Below are 16,095 nucleotides of genomic sequence, written 5' to 3' on the forward strand. Positions count from 1 at the left end.
AATTTGATCAACGTGTTTACGTTACTAATCAAATAGATTTAACACAAATCACGACAAGTAAATATTTGGTTCCGGTTTTCTGTATCTTTTTTTTGGGCCTTTTCCTCAAACCATGTACTGATAAACGTTAATGTTTAACATTGTGACACGTTTTTTCGCGTTGTATAAAATATTCGCGTAATTTGTGGTATTCATCGTTCTTATTATTAAGTGAGTGAAAATAAAATGAAATTATTGAATTAGTCAACGCAGCTTCCAGACTTGATCGCTATGAAAACATATGAAAAGCGGTGCTTCCACGATCATCCGTTTTGACATTACCAATAATAATATTCATTCGAGATTCACTTGAATCCACATTATATTTATTCATCAAACCAACACAATTATTTCTATTGTCATCACTTTCCTATAGTATTGTTATGGTCTATAATCTAACATGTCTCCTTGAATTTTTATATATCACACCAAAATTACGTACACGAATGAAAATAGTTAGCTACGATATTATTGCACAAAATATTTTGCTGCTTATTCACTAACGTTTCGTAACGCATTTCTAATGGTTTTCAATTATAATTTCAAAAATTTGATTTATCCGCAGCAATTTAATGTACTTTAGAAATGGTTGAAAAAGCATGTTTTGAGAATTTAAAAAACCATTAGCAATTATTTTCAGAAATCTTATGACGATTTAAAACTACCTTTCTGCATAGTTAGTTTAATTGCTCATGTTTGCTCATGTATCACTCGTTCAAAACGTTTCCTGATGCCGACATTGTACAGGAAAACCTGTTTTTGTGCGGTTTCCTGTCCTTGTGGGGTTTTTTGCGTTTTTTTTTGTGCGGTATATGAAAAGAAGCACATTTGACCAAATTCTCGTCCATTTAGTTTTTTCGATGGTTTATATGCATTTCAGTGCGAAAAAAAAAGCATATTTGCGTCTAAGTTATTCACTTCTCTAATCATTCCCATCTTTCCATAAAATACTCTGAGTTGCGCATGACTTGTTGCTGTTTGAAACAAGTTTCGAAATGCAACTTAAAACACAACACATCCACGCGCAACCGAAAAGGTAAACTGTCCCGTCGCATAGCAGGGAAACAAAAGGAAATCGAACGGTGAACCGCGTGGATTTAAGTTATTTTCTTGGGGGAAACTAAACTGTGTTAAAATCTATGTTTGTAAGCAAATTTACTCTCTATCAGCGCATGGGTCTAAGGCAGTTTTAATTTACTACTTGTTGTTGCTTGAACGCATAAAACAAGTAGCACTGAACCTTACTTAATCAATTTTCTATAATTTTTCTGAAATCCCTGCTAAAATTCGTTTATTTGTCCATTTCACCTGAGTTTGTCCATTCCACCTGTTACGATCGTAACGAAGAAGAGATGTGTTCCAATTTTTTAAAATGTTTATTTTATCACAGCAAAATTAAAAAATTCCTGTCAAAGGAAGGTCAGTACATTAATCGTCTCTTATTTAATATAATATTTGATTCTCTTACGTTTAGTATCTCTTTGTCGTTTACACAATCGTCTTTTTGCCTCCTCAACTAGTTCAATTCAATAATCATTGTTAAGTAAAATTGATAGTAGAAAACAAGACTACAATTAAATGTTATTATGTAAACTAACCTCGTGAACCGTACAGTACAATTTAATATTTTAATTCACTTACGGTCACTTAAAAACTCTTAAAAATTTAAATTTTATACTCTTTTTTGAATCGTCTAGCGCCTTTTCAATTTTGGGTTTGTTTTCGTCTTTTCTTAACATCAAACATTCACACACCTAGCAGTGGCTTACCAAAAAAGGGGGTCTCTTACCACAGTTGATTCGTTGGATAGTTGGTGAGAAGCAACGAGTGGTTGCGACACTCCCCCCCAGTACTTCGAGATCATTGGTCCGACGTACTTGTGGTAGCGCCAATATCCAACACTGCCAGTTTAGCTGCTGGTCTCTCCAATAATCCGTTTACAGTTTGTATCAGTGCACGGCGAATCTGGCTGTCCTTGGATCGGATGGCTTGAACCACTCGCCCTTTCGGCCAACAATTCCTCGGCAATTTCTCGTTCACCAAAATGACTATATCCCCTGTCTCGATTGGTTTCACCTGGCAAAACCACTTCGTTCGCCGTAGGCCTGTGACATTCTCCATGTATTCTTCAAAACGTAACTGCTGTCATTAAATATAACTGGGGGCTTAGAACCATTTGACGACCCGAGCAGAAAATGATTGGGAGTGAGCGGTGAGGACAGCTCATCGTCTAACGGCAATTCGGTCAACGGCCGTGAGTTCACGATTAATTCAATTTCGGCCAACATGTTTCTCAGCTGTTCATCAGTAGGAATGCGTGTAATTTGAATGTGAGCTAGTGCTTTTTTTACCGATTGAACGAGCCGCTCTTAAGCACCACCAAAATGTGGAGAACAAGGTGGGTTGAAGGATCATTTAGTGTCGGTAGTGATGAAGTGTTCCACCAACTTATTCTGATTCATCTGCTGCAACGCTTCTTTCAGTTCACGGTTAGCTCCAATGAAATTCGTGCCCCGGTCACTGATTATTTCCAGTGGAGCGCCCCTCCTGGCGATGAAATTCCTGATGGCAAGAATACAAGAATCCGTTGTGAGGCTGTGGGCAATTTCTAAATGTATTGCTCGAACAGTGAGGCAGGTGATTAAAACACCCCAACGTTTTTCTGTCCGCCGGCCAACAACGACGTACATTGGGCCGAAATAATCAATTCCAATATAGGAAAATGGACGACAGAAGGCTTTCAGTCGCATGGATGGAAGGGCAGACATTTCTGGTACAGCTGGCCTCTACATACGATTTTTGCAGTACTGACACGCCGCTTGCACACGTTTATACGTTGAACGAAGTTTAGGCACATAGAATCTCAGACGGATTTCATTGAGCGTGGTCTGGTGGTTAATGTGGCAATAACATTGGTGAATATCGGAGATGATAAGGTCTGTAATAGAATGACGCCTGGGTAGTAGTATCGGGCGTTTCGTGCACTCTTCTACAAACTCGCAAGCGTCTATGCGACCCTTAATACGCAGCACCCCGTATTCATCGAGAAAAGGGCTCAGTCCATACAATTTGCTACTTTTCGTTAACGCATTTCTCCAGGGCACAGGATTTGGTTTTTTCAACATCTCTATCTCACTTGGAAATTCGGCCCCCTGAACAGTCTTTATTATAAATAATTCCGCACTCTTGAGTTTCTCTTGCGTCAGTGGACCGAAGCATAGTGGTTGTTTTGCTATTTTCTTACGTAGATTAGCAGGAAAGCGTATTACGAATGCCACATGGCGAAGCAAACGTTTCCAACTAGAGAAGTTGTCCCAGAGGAACAGTGCACGATCAGCAAAATGATTAAATACATGTGAACGCTTTTCTTCAGTAGTTTCAATGGAGTGATCAATATTCGATGGCGTAATGGGCCATTGCTCTTTAGGTCCCCACAAAAATTCAGGACCATGGAACCAGCGACCTGAAAGAGACAGATCCGGTAACTTTTGCCATTTTGTTGCGTCATCAGCTACGTTTAGCTTCGATGGAACCCAGTTCCATTCATTTGGCTCGGTCAACTCCAATATTTCACTGACTCGCACCGCTACAAACTGGCTATATTTACGGTGGTCGGCAACAACCAACAAAGAACATCCCGCGAATCTGACCAGAAGAACCTTTGCCGAGGCTGAATCTTGTGTGACTCCATGATGTGGCTGGCTAAACGTGCTCCGATTACCGCTCCCTGAAGCTCGAGTCTTGGAATCGATATGAACCGTAAAGGAGCGACTCGTGTTTTCGCACCGACAAGCGCACACTCTACTACATCGTCTTCTTCAAACCGGAGATACGCAACCGTAACGAATCCATTCTCTGACGCATCAACAAACACATGAAGCTGTATGTTATTCCGCTCTCTGATACTTGTATTTGTTCGGTAGCACCTAGGTACACTGACAGATTCCACTAGTGGCAAAACCCGCAACCATATTCGCCACTTCTCCAATTGTTCACTCCTGATGTAATCATCCCAATTGACACCACTACGCCAAATCTCTTGGAGTAATACTTTCAGGAACATCAAGAAGTTTGCCAGTAAACCCAGTGGATCGTAGATCATCATTAATGTGCTCAAAATCTGCCTTTTTGTAGGTATGATGCAACCTCGAAGTAGATCAACGTTAATCCTCGGGGATACTTTGAAAGTAAACGTATCGGAGCCCGTGCACCACCAAAACCCAAGTACTTTCTCCGTTCCCATCTCACTCGACAGGTTTAAACTTTTCTCGCCCGGTTCAGCCTCCAACTCCCGCAGCACTCGCTTCGAGTTCGATAGCCAGTTGCGAATTTCAAACCCACCTTCTTTATGGACAAAACGAACCTCGAACCTCTAGAGAGCATATCATCTACATAATGTTCTTTTACTATCGCTTCAGCTGCCCTCGGAAATCGATCCTGAAAGCGTTGCGCATTGTGATTTTTCACAAACTGCGCACAACTTGGCGAACACGTAGCCCCGAATGTCATCACTTTCATCGCATAAACATCGGGGCTACGATTTTGATTGCCGTCCCTCCATAGGAACCTTTGGCATTGTTGGTCATTCCTGTTTACCCTCACTTGATGGAACATTTCTCGTATATCCCCCGTAATAGCTACTCGGAACTCTCGGAAACGGTGGAGCACGGATGGAAGAGAGGTAAGTTGATACGGTCCAGTAAGTAAATAGGAATTGAGTGAAGTTCCCGCTACTTTAGCGGCCGCGTCCCAAACTATACGCATCTTACCCGGCTTGTTCGGGTTAACCACAGGGAATATCGGCAGATACCAAACACGGGGGAATTCTTCAGCAAGCTGACTCTCACTCAACTTCTCGACGTATCCGCTCTGCTGGTAGTTCTGAAGCTGCTTCTTTAATATTTCGGCCAACCCAGGATCTCGCTGCATACGCTTTTCCAAGCACACCAGTCGTCTCATGGCCATCGCCTTACTGTCTGGTAATCGAATGTTCTCGTATCTCCAAAGTAATCCCGTCTCATACCTTTTATCTTTGATGCATGTTAGAGATTTGAGCAAATGTTCTGTTCGCTCGTCGTCCTTAGATAGAAGCGGTCTCATAGGGTGCACCACACCGAGACTGTCTAATGAAAAATATGCTTTCACCGTGCTGTGTAACTCTGTGTTATTTCGTTCACAACATGGACACACGTGAAAGCTATGATGGGCAGTAGTGTTTGGCATCGAGGTGAACATTGAAGGGCAAGGTCCAAAGACTATCCACCCAAGACGAGTTCGTGTGGCGATCGGTTCGTTTTTCAATCCTTCTTTGCTGTCCAACGCGTGACCCAAACAACAGTTGTCCATACCAATGAGTATTCTAGGTTGAACATTGTAATACGAGTCAGCGGAAAGGTCCTTTAAATGTGGATAACGACGCACTAATTCTTTCAGCTCAAGAGTTTGACGAGGTGCAGCAAGACTTCCGGCAGTGTGAACCTTCGAGATCCAATGCACTTTCCTATCGTGCACTCCAGAGATTCTCAGCCCAAGCTTTACAGAATTATATTCCTGGCGTTGATGCTCGGCTGTCCATCCCAGACACAGAGGGTATGATTCACCTTCGAGACCTATCAATCCATCAATGTTACCGACGAACCATCGTCCAAGAAAGCGAAAGTGCGGACGAATTTACCATGCCCATGAAGCAATACCGGAACATATCGTAACATAGTTTTATTTTCATTGTTTACATGAGTGTTGCATTCGCTTAGTAAGCGATCGATCGTGAGTTCAAAACTCAGGGCCCTCATTGACCATCTTTGTGTTGTTACAGAATAGCTACGTCCACGCAACAATCATCAGCGATCCACGGTCGAATAAAGATCGATTCGTCCATACAACTGCTCTGCTCTGCAAGAAACATCGGGCTGCTGTTCTATAAATAACTCAACAATGATCAACAACTGTCTCCGCTGTCCGGTCTAACTGGATAATGGAAGAACAGATAGAAAACTCTTACGCCTAAATGGCTACTGTGTAAATGTGTACCATATGCAATGGTATAGTAGGGAATAGTCTAACGCCGAAAAATGGCAACTGTGCAATGTGCTAATTACAGATATGATAAACATGTGACATGTAAACGATTAAAATTCGGCTCTGTTACAGTTAAAATGCTAATGAGCCTAAAAATAAACAAAAGGGATAAAAAAAATGAGTGTTGCAGATTTCTATTAAAATTTCTTCATTTGATACGGGAGAAGATGCTTGGAAATTATCTCTTCTCTGATATCTGGAATCATCGTGTAATAACGCGTGATGTAAATAGGAACAACCGTTTCTTCCACAAGTTTGTTTAATCGTGTATGCTCCAAAATGTTTACCCAAACACTTCCGACATAGCTTGTTCTCTCTCAACACTATCCATCGAGCATCGACATTCATATCTTGAAATTTCTTGCAAAGGCTGACACTACTACATCCACCTTGACAGATGATGCACACTTTATTTGTTTTGGACGTGACTCTCATGGGTGTTACTGAGCTTGAAGCTGAAGTAGAACCTGAATCGAAATGGAAGTGCATCTCTTCTTTGCGACTATGTTTTTCAGGTCTTCCGATATAAGTGCTGATTGCTGATGGATCTGTTACCACGCATGCTGCTTCAACGAGTGTTCCCAACCAGTTACTGAAATCTGATAGCGTTACAGTATTCAGTGTTTGGCGATGTTTTGCCCAGTCAAGCTTGATAGTGGGTGGTAGTCTCTCGACAAGCTCTTGGAGCAACGCCACATTACATAGGTGCTCGTTTAATCCACAGGCTACAATAGTTGCACACATATTTTGGACTGCAACGCCGAAATCGATCAGTGTTCCGAGCTTCTCCGTTTTCATTTCTCGAATCCTACAGACTAACGAGTGAACTATCACCTCCGGATGACCAAACAACATACGCAACGTATTTATCACGCCTTCGAGTCCCGTGGGATATAATAAGCGACTCCGCACTACTTCAAGGGCTTTCCCCTTCAAGCTACGCTGTAAACGAAGTATGTTTTCCTCGTCGCTGAATCCGCACATCCTACTAGTGCTCTCATATGTGGCGATAAATAACGGCCATTCCTCTGGGTTGCCTGCAAATATGGGCAGCTCTTTTGTTACCGCTTGTCGCGCTGCGAGTTGACTTTTGCTAAGCTCGTGTGAAAAATTTACTGACGGAAGGTTTGAATATATTTTCGGGTGGAATGGATCTGCTTCGGCATTTAAACCATCGTTTCTTCTTTGAACAGATTCGCTGTTACAAATTTCCACCGCTCTCAGCCGTTCCTCAAGACGCTTCGTTTCCGATTCCTGTTTGCTCATCAATTCCTGAAGTTGTCTTTCCAATCGCTCGATCGCCTTACACGAATCGTTTGCAACACGGTTTTCCGACCCTACAGCAGTTGAATTTGCATTTGGCGGAAGCACAGTGTTTGGAACACTCAGCTCCTCTCGAATTTGCTGCTTCCTTTACTCCATTCGTACCTCGAATTGACGCTCTAATTCATTCACTGCATTCTGCATCTCGCGATCTTTCTGTTCCAACCATTTTTCATACGACTGTTGTTGTTTTTCAAATCTGCTTTGCAGCTGAACTACCATGTTCTGGAGCTGTTTTAGTTGTTCGTTCTGTTGTTGTTGATTGTCCTTCGTCTCTATTTGTACAGGTACTGTTATAATGCCAGACATGCCCTGAGTTGATCTTTTCGCGTCGCATGTGGAGCAACTCCAGTCTACCTCTTCGATGCCTTCATCAACGCCCACGCACGTAAAGTGGAACCACCGACCACAGTCGTCACAGGATACCATTCGATCATTATCTAGACCATTACAAGCACCACAGCTTCGTCCTGGTTGCGTACCTCTTGGCATACTTGGCTTTTTTCAGATTACGAAATAAACGAATTTTTTAAAATGTTACGATCGTAACGAAGAAGAGATGTGTTCCAATTTTTCAAAATGTTTATTTTATCACAACAAAATTAAAAAATTCCTGTCAAATGAGGGTCAGTACATTAATCGTCTCTTATTTAATATAATATTTGATTCTCTTACGTTTAGTATCTCTTTGTCGTTTACACAATCGTCTTTTTGTCTCCTCAACTAGTTCAATTCAATAATCACTGTTAAGTAAAATTGATAGTAGAAAACAAGACTACAATTAAATGTTATTATGTAAACTAACCTCGTGAACCGTACAGTACAATCTAATATTTTAATTCACTTACGGTCACTTCAAAACTCTTAAAAATTTAAATTTTATACTCTTTTTTGAATCGTCTAGCGCCTTTTCAATTTTGGGTTTGTTTTCGTCTTTTCTAAACATCAAACATTCACATACCTAGCAGTGGCTTACCAAAAAACGGGGTCTCTTACCACAGTTGATTCGTTGGATAGTTGGTGAGAAGCAACGAGTGGTTGCGAGACCACCTGAACATCCGTTATAATTTTCGCTTCATAACGATGGAGCACAAAGCTTTAAATGTTAATTCGCGATGGCGACATCTATTGCCCAAATACAGGGGTGAAGCTTACGGATAAGACACGGTGTTGACATCTACGAACATATCAAATGGTAATGAATCAAGCATAATCTATTAAGATTACTATGATAAAACAGTTTTAAATTGTTAATAGATCAATGAAAAGCATTTCAAAATGTTTTGTTGAGTGCTCAAAACAGATTATTCCCAACCTTCCTCATCCATTACTGAAAGACATTATAAAAACAGATCAAATTGCTGAAATTATAATGGGAAATCATCATTAGAAACAAGTTCCGTTCAAGAGTTTTCATTGTTTGAAGAAAACCAATCAAATTATTGATGGAGATGTTTGTTTGATACAATAAATTTAATTTTTATTTCGAAAATGTGTTGATTTCTCTTACGGCTATGAAAGCTAGAGATGCTGCATTCCTCCAAGCGATGAAAAAGATAGTGTAGGGTTGAAGAATAATGTAGTAGTGCAAGGGCCGCTTCACTTTATCCACCTTTGTTAATAAAATGAACATGCCCTGCCCTATTTCAGCAGTGACGAACCCAGAGGCGAACCAGAACAGGAGGTTGAAAGCATCTCAAATGAAGAATTAAAAAAAATCGTCAATATTGCCAGTCCAACTTTGTAGGATTACACGATCATTTTTAATGTTATTCTGTCGCACTAATGTCAATTCTATTTATATAACAAAAAGTGGGTGGAGACATGCTTGAGCGACCAAATTCTGATCCCACATTCATCTAACGCATAATTACTGGTGACAAGATATTTCCCTATATCCGAAATCAGATTACCGTTTCGTGGGATCTGTTTTGACAGCATTCGTTCGTTGGAAAAAAGTGTATTGCTTTGGATGGGGCCTATTTTAAAATCGATAGTATAAATTTAGATGATAAAGGATTTTCTTTTGAAATACAAATTCCCGTCAATAGAATGTATTCACTAAATTCTTCTTTTGAGTGTAGCATGAATGTTTAAATGCCTCGAAGTTTTCTAAATAAACAAATGACACCCCTGCGTAATACAGAATCCATCTACTGTTCAAGTTGATTTGCTGTCATTGCCGTTCAATTTTTCAGTATATTTGCTAGCCTTGCCAGATGAAACCACTTGCTGTTTCTTGTAAGCATCGTATCTCGTGGAGTTGTTGCGTGAATTTGTGAAAACTCGCGAATCGGTTCCGAAAACGTAAGTTCTCGGTATGAAATCTATCCTGGAGAAGCAAAAGAGTAATTGAAGAGTTAAAAGTGTTCCACCCGACAAGTGAACTGGATTTCGGAAGTGCCTATTTTCATTTTTGGATCTTCTCTGTTGTGGCCAATGTAGATCATTTGATGTAATCAAACCGTTTGTTTACAAAAATAAAGCCAAATGCATGGACCGAATGAAATTCAAATCGAATAATACGCTACGTGGATCTCAAGCCTCGAGGTGAAAAATCCCTATGAAAATGTGAGAGATCTCCACCCTGAACAGCGCCAGGCAGGAATCACTTTTTTTCTACCCTCCACTACAACTGCAAACCGTACACGGGTGACGGGTCAGTAAGCGCACGACGGAGAGCAGCGTAGGCCTTGGCTTTCGTCATTATCGTCATTGAAGCGTCGTCATCATTGGTGCGGCGGGGCAATTCGTTCGCCTTGTTACAGCTCCACCAGAGCTCTTGTGATTTCGTGGCGTGGCCCCTGTTGCGAGAGTGCCCTTCTGAGTCTTTGTGCTTCGGGGACTTCGCCAACGGTGCTGCTTTAGAGAGGATTGCGTCAGTTCGGGAGTGTTTTATTCGGCGCAGCAATCGCACTGATCGCGTTTGTAGTTGAGGCTGTGGTCAGACGAAAGAAGATACATGTGTGTGTGGGCGAAAGGATCGACACGAGGGTACGGAATCCTATTCGAGAAGGTTTAAAGGAGTTATAAGACAGTTCTACTTTGTTATAAAAACCAGAGTTATTCGGTTATCAGGACTGATAGTCTCGGCCAGACTTGGATTACGTTGCAATAAGGTAAGTTACTTTCTGCATCAGGTTTGTTTACATAACTGACTTGATTTATAAACGAATGGTTATTAAGATGGATTATCTTTCTAAGTACGAGTATTTCCACAATTCCTTGTTGTTTGCGAAATATTAAACAATCTGATGAGTGCAGATATCAGGCTTTAGACTTAAAAGTTCGCAACATGACATGTGCGGAATCGACCCCATATAAGTTGAACCAAGAAAGTTTTTCAGAGAAAAAATAAGGGTGGGTTATATTTTCGATAGAACCGTAAGGTTAACATATGACTACCGTTGGCTTATGATTTATTTGTTTGCTTTGATTAAATTATTTATTAAACTAGTAATTGAAGTAAACAATTTCCGATTTCAGTTGACTCAACATATTTACATTGTAAGTGAAGAGTTTGAACAATTCACAAGTTAGGTCAATTCATGCATTGATACACAGTAAGTTACATTTAATGCGACATTTAGCTAATTAAACAGACCTGTAATGCGACACGTTTAATTAGACATTTTTGTAAACATCTAGTTCGGGGCCCAATTTATGGCCCCACATTGAACGTCGCCACCAGACGTCGACACTGTACCACTCTCATCGCCAATGTCCAATTACAGGTCAAAATCGCCTCCAGTGCGACACTGTGTGGTGCCCTGGCATGTTGCATTAAATGTAAATTACTGTATCACGTTCTTTGTCGCAAGTATATCTATTGCATTAGTCTGACCATCCGTTATCAGGGTGTCGACTACCTTGAACATCCTTGAAAATCAGGGAGTTAAAATAATGCCAGTGAAAATCAGGGAATTTCGACATCAATCTGGAAAAAAATAAATTCCGTCATTTAGAATTTTTATTATTGCAGTAATTAGAAAATTTTGATAACACCAAATGCTGAGAAGGTGGTATAGCTAGGGCTTGATAAAATGAGCTTTATGATGATGTTAGACTTTGCCACGAATTCTAAAGCTGAGAATTCTGAGCTCGATGAAACTTCGTAAGATATATTTTGTCGTTGGTTTCGACGAGTCTTTGAACAAGACTACGAAAAGGCTGCAGTTGCATCTAAATATCAGATTTTGGGATGAAGAATAAATGGATGTGGTAAATCGTTACATGACGTCAATGTTCTTGAAGCGTTCTCAAGCATCAGAGATTAACAAACATACCAACAAACCTACCAACGTGAATTGATCATATTAAGCGAGCTGCAACTGGACTTTTACAAAGGAGAATAAAAACTCTTGAATTTGGGTAGCTCCGGATTCATCAATAGATTGATGGATTAAAAAAACTCGACAAAAATTTACGACAGAGAAATCTTGAAATTTCGTCTGGGATGCGGAGCTCTGCTTTTGCTTTTAAAGCTTTCAAAGCATTGCTATGTCCTTGATCTTGCCGCCATTGATTTAGATTTTAAAAAATAGCTGGAAAACGATTCGAGAAACTTTTGACTGTTGACTCTAGTGACCTTTTTTAAAATTTGACGGATTTTGAACGTATCAGTGGAGCTCCAGCAGACTTAACACTAAAACAATATTGATAGCAAAAATAGCAACAAGTTTGCTTACTAAGATCCGGAAAATAAACGACTGGAGCATTTTTGGAAATGATAGGTTTACGGAATTTTTTAACCAAAATGGTCTTCTGTCTCTCGTGTGGAAACTCCAACGTTTAGAGAGCTTTTCCATTTATACCGAATGTTTTAAGAAAACATTTGTGAGGAAACGGTTATGCTGTGCGTCAAGTTTACGATGGTATGCTTCACTTTGGAAGGATAGAATCAATAAAAATGTTGAGCTAGTTAATTCAACGAGTTCAAAATTCTCATTCTCTTTATCTAGGAGACAAGGAAAGTTGAAAATAAGAAAATAATTATAATAATAAATAAGAAAATTTTGGAAAATGCACAGAAGCCCGAAAGATTGCAAGAAAAAGTGTTTCGTTAAAATCATAACAGTTTCGTGAAATGATTCTATTACATCAGCAAGCCGTGAGGTCATTTCAGTGTTTTGAAGACTATTTCTCGAAGAAGTTGTGAAGTTATTGGAGCCATTTGTTTAGCGAGTGGAATTCCCCGAAGAAGATATACGAATTTTGAATTTTCAAGTGTTTTTCGGTGTGTGTGAAGCTTCCCGCTGTATTGAACCTTGGTGCAGGATTTCTGAAGATTCCCTGCCGCTGGAAAATATAAAACAGCTAAGTTTTTGTTTTGTGTTACTTAATTAATTAATTAATTTTATTTTATTTTTTTTTATATATACAAAAATAATAGTTTTATTTTCTGTGAGTGTTAGGCATTTTATGCTCTCTCTGCTCTCATTTTTATTACACAATTCTATCTAAATGGAGGGGAACGAACCCTCCGATGTTGATATGAGCATCGTAGCTTCTCCTAGTAATTGTTTTTCTGAAGTTCGTCCTTCGAAGAAAAATAAAAAACAATCACAGTTAAATTCAACACAGCCAACAATTGATTCTGTTTCACTCAGTTCGGTTCAAAATCTAATTAATTCTCCTCAACATCCAATCATTGAGAATATTCCTCCCAAGAATCTTTCTCGAATACGACAATACCAGAACGTTTCGGGTTCATCGAAAAATCGTTGGGTGGTATTCTTCCGTCCCAAAGGGAAACCGTTAAGAGTGACCCAAATTTGTAAAGACTTGAAATCTAATTACTCAAGTGTCTTGGAGATTACAAAAGTTAATAAAGACAAACTTCGTGTTGTGCTCTCGGATTGTAAAGACGCTAACGCAGTTGTAAATAATTCTTTGTTCACTGCTGAATATCGAGTGTATATTCCGGCACACATTGTTGAAATCGATGGTGTGGTTTCGGAAAAATCTCTCCAACTAGCAGATTTCGAAAAAGCAGAGGGTATTTTTCATGATGTAAAACTTCCTCATGTGAAAATTTTAGAAGTTCGATCGCTGAATTCATTTATAATTGATGGCAACGAGAAGAAATATTTCCCATCTGGTTCTTTTAGAATCACCTTCGAGGGCACAGCTCTTCCAAATTATGTGCTCATTGATAAGCTTCGTCTTCCAGTTCGATTATTTACTCCCAAAATAATGTCATGCACTAATTGCAAACAGTTAGGTCACACTAAAACCTTCTGTTGCAATAAAATTAAATGTTCTAAGTGTGGAGTCGATCATGATGAAAGTATTTGCAACAAGGATGCTGATAAATGCATTCTTTGTGGAGGTGTTCCTCACACAGTTAAAGACTGTCCAAAATACAAATCCCGTTCAATTAAACTTAAACAGTCACTTAAAGATCGTTCTAAGCGATCCTTTGCTGATATACTCAAGGCAGCTCAGGTATCCGAGATTTCAGAAAATCGTTTCTCTGCTTTATCAGAGGATGATGAATCGGATACTACTTTCGATCCAATAATCGCGGGAAGAACCAAGAAGAGAAAAAATACTTCCTCCTCCAAGCCTCCAAGGATTATCCTCTAATCAACCAGAAGCTTCTTCTAATTTTTCTGCTCCTTCCAACAGTAACCCTCCTGGTTGGGGATCCTCTAACTATGACGTTCATTTCCCTGAATTGTCAAGTCATCCCAGATTTGCTTCTCGATCGGTTCCTGAACCCCAATCATTTTCAGGAGGTATTTGCTTTTCTTCAATTGTTAGATGGATCTTTGATATTTTCGGAATTTCAGATTCATTGAAATGTCTCATTTCTGCTTGGCTTCCTACTATCAGTCAGTTAGCTAAACAAATGGTTGCAAAGTGGCCCCTCCTCTCCTTCATTAATTTCGATGCCTAATTTATTGGATGAGTCAGAGAATTCTTCTATTCTACAGTGGAATTGTAGAAGTCTTCTTCCAAAACTTGACTCTTTCAAGCAAATGCTCCATTTTTTGAATTGCGATGTGTTTGCTCTATCTGAAACATGGCTTCGTTCGGACAATATATTAAACATCCATGATTTCAATATTATTCGTTTAGACCGTGATGATTCCTATGGAGGAGTTCTCATAGGTATTAGAAAATGTTATCCATTTTACAGGATTCCCCTGCCTTTAGTCACAGGAATTGAAATTCTTGCGTGTCAGGCACGCATCAAGGGTAGAGATTTGTGCATTTCTTCTATTTATATTCCACCAAGTACAATGCTTAATTATCGAAACCTTGTGAATATAATTGAGCTTCTTCCACAACCTCATCTTATTTTGGGAGATTTCAACTCACATGGCATTGGCTGGGGTGAATCTTTTGATGATCGAAGAGCTAATTCTATTTATGATCTTTGCGATGAATTCAACATGTCAGTTTTAAATAATGAATGATATAACAAGAATTGCTCCTTCATCAGGCCGCGCATGTCTCTTAGATTTATCCCTTTGTTCTTCCTCTTTATCATTAGATTGTCATTGGAAGGTTATCCAAGATCCACATGGAAGTGATCATTTGCCGATCACCGTTTCTATTTCAAATTATTCTAAATCGTCTGAAACTATAAATGTTCAGCATGATTTATCTAGAAACATTGATTGGAAGAGATATTCTTCAATTATTTCAGAATCAGTGGCATTAGTTAATGAGTTACCCCCGTTAGAAAAATATAATTTTCTAGCTGGTTTAATTCATGACAGTGCTATTGATGCCCAAACGAAACGTTTTCCTGGGAATTCGTTTCGCAGACGTTCTCCTAATCTGTGGTGGGATCAAGTTTGTACAAATCTCTATAAAGAAAAATCGAATGCTTTCAAGAATTGGCGTAAATCAGGCTCCTGCGAACGTTACGACAATTACATTTATCTGGAGCGTAAATTCAAAAGCTTCATAAAAGCCAAAAAGAGAGGCTATTGGCGTAATTTTGTGAATGGGCTTTCCCGAGAGTCTTCCTTGAGCACTCTTTGGAGAGTTACCAGACAAATGAGAAATTCAACTCATTCAAATGAACAAGTTGAATATTCTGAAAGGTGGATCTTTGACTTTGCCAAGAAGATATGTCCAGACTCAGCACCTGCTCCACCTCCCTTCTTGGAGACATCTGATGATATTGCGCCTCCGTTCAGTATGGCTGAATTTTCGTTTGCACTTCTGTCATGTAACAATTCGGCGCCGGGGTCAGATAGGATCAAATTCAACTTATTGAAAAATCTACCTGATAATGCGAAGAAACGTTTGTTAAAATTGTTTAATGTTTTTCTTGAGCAGAACGTTGTTCCGCATGAGTGGCCACAGATTAAAGACGACAGATTAAAGTTATAGCTATTCTGAAACCTGGTAAACCTGCGTCTGATTATAATTCTTATAGACTAATTGCAATGCTCTCTTGCATTCGAAAATTATTAGAGAAAATGATTCTATGTCGCTTAGACAGCTGGATAGAATCCAACAACCTCCTCTCACCTTCGCAGTTCGGGTTTCGTAGAGGTAAAGGAACTAATGATTGTCTTGCTCTGCTTTCATCAGAGGTTGACATAGCCTTGTGTAGTAAGCAACAAATGGCATCAGTGTTCCTAGATATCAAGGGTGCGTTTGATTCAGTTTCCATTGAGGTTCTTTTTGAAA

General features: G+C 39.6%; 1 protein-coding gene across 1 annotated transcript in view; it reads left to right on the forward strand.

Annotated features, from left to right (window-relative positions):
• Positions 1-9,628: 9,628 nt before the first annotated feature.
• LOC129777502 (uncharacterized) overlaps positions 9,629-16,095 on the forward strand; it is a 49,095-nt gene continuing 42,628 nt past the window's right edge. The window contains exon 1 of the mRNA XM_055783794.1: positions 9,629-10,559. The gene's annotated coding sequence lies outside the window, so the exon portion shown is untranslated. The remainder of the gene's footprint in view (positions 10,560-16,095) is intronic.

This window comes from Toxorhynchites rutilus, chromosome 3 (assembly GCF_029784135.1).
Source record: "Toxorhynchites rutilus septentrionalis strain SRP chromosome 3, ASM2978413v1, whole genome shotgun sequence".
NCBI classification, from domain to species: domain Eukaryota; kingdom Metazoa; phylum Arthropoda; class Insecta; order Diptera; family Culicidae; genus Toxorhynchites; species Toxorhynchites rutilus.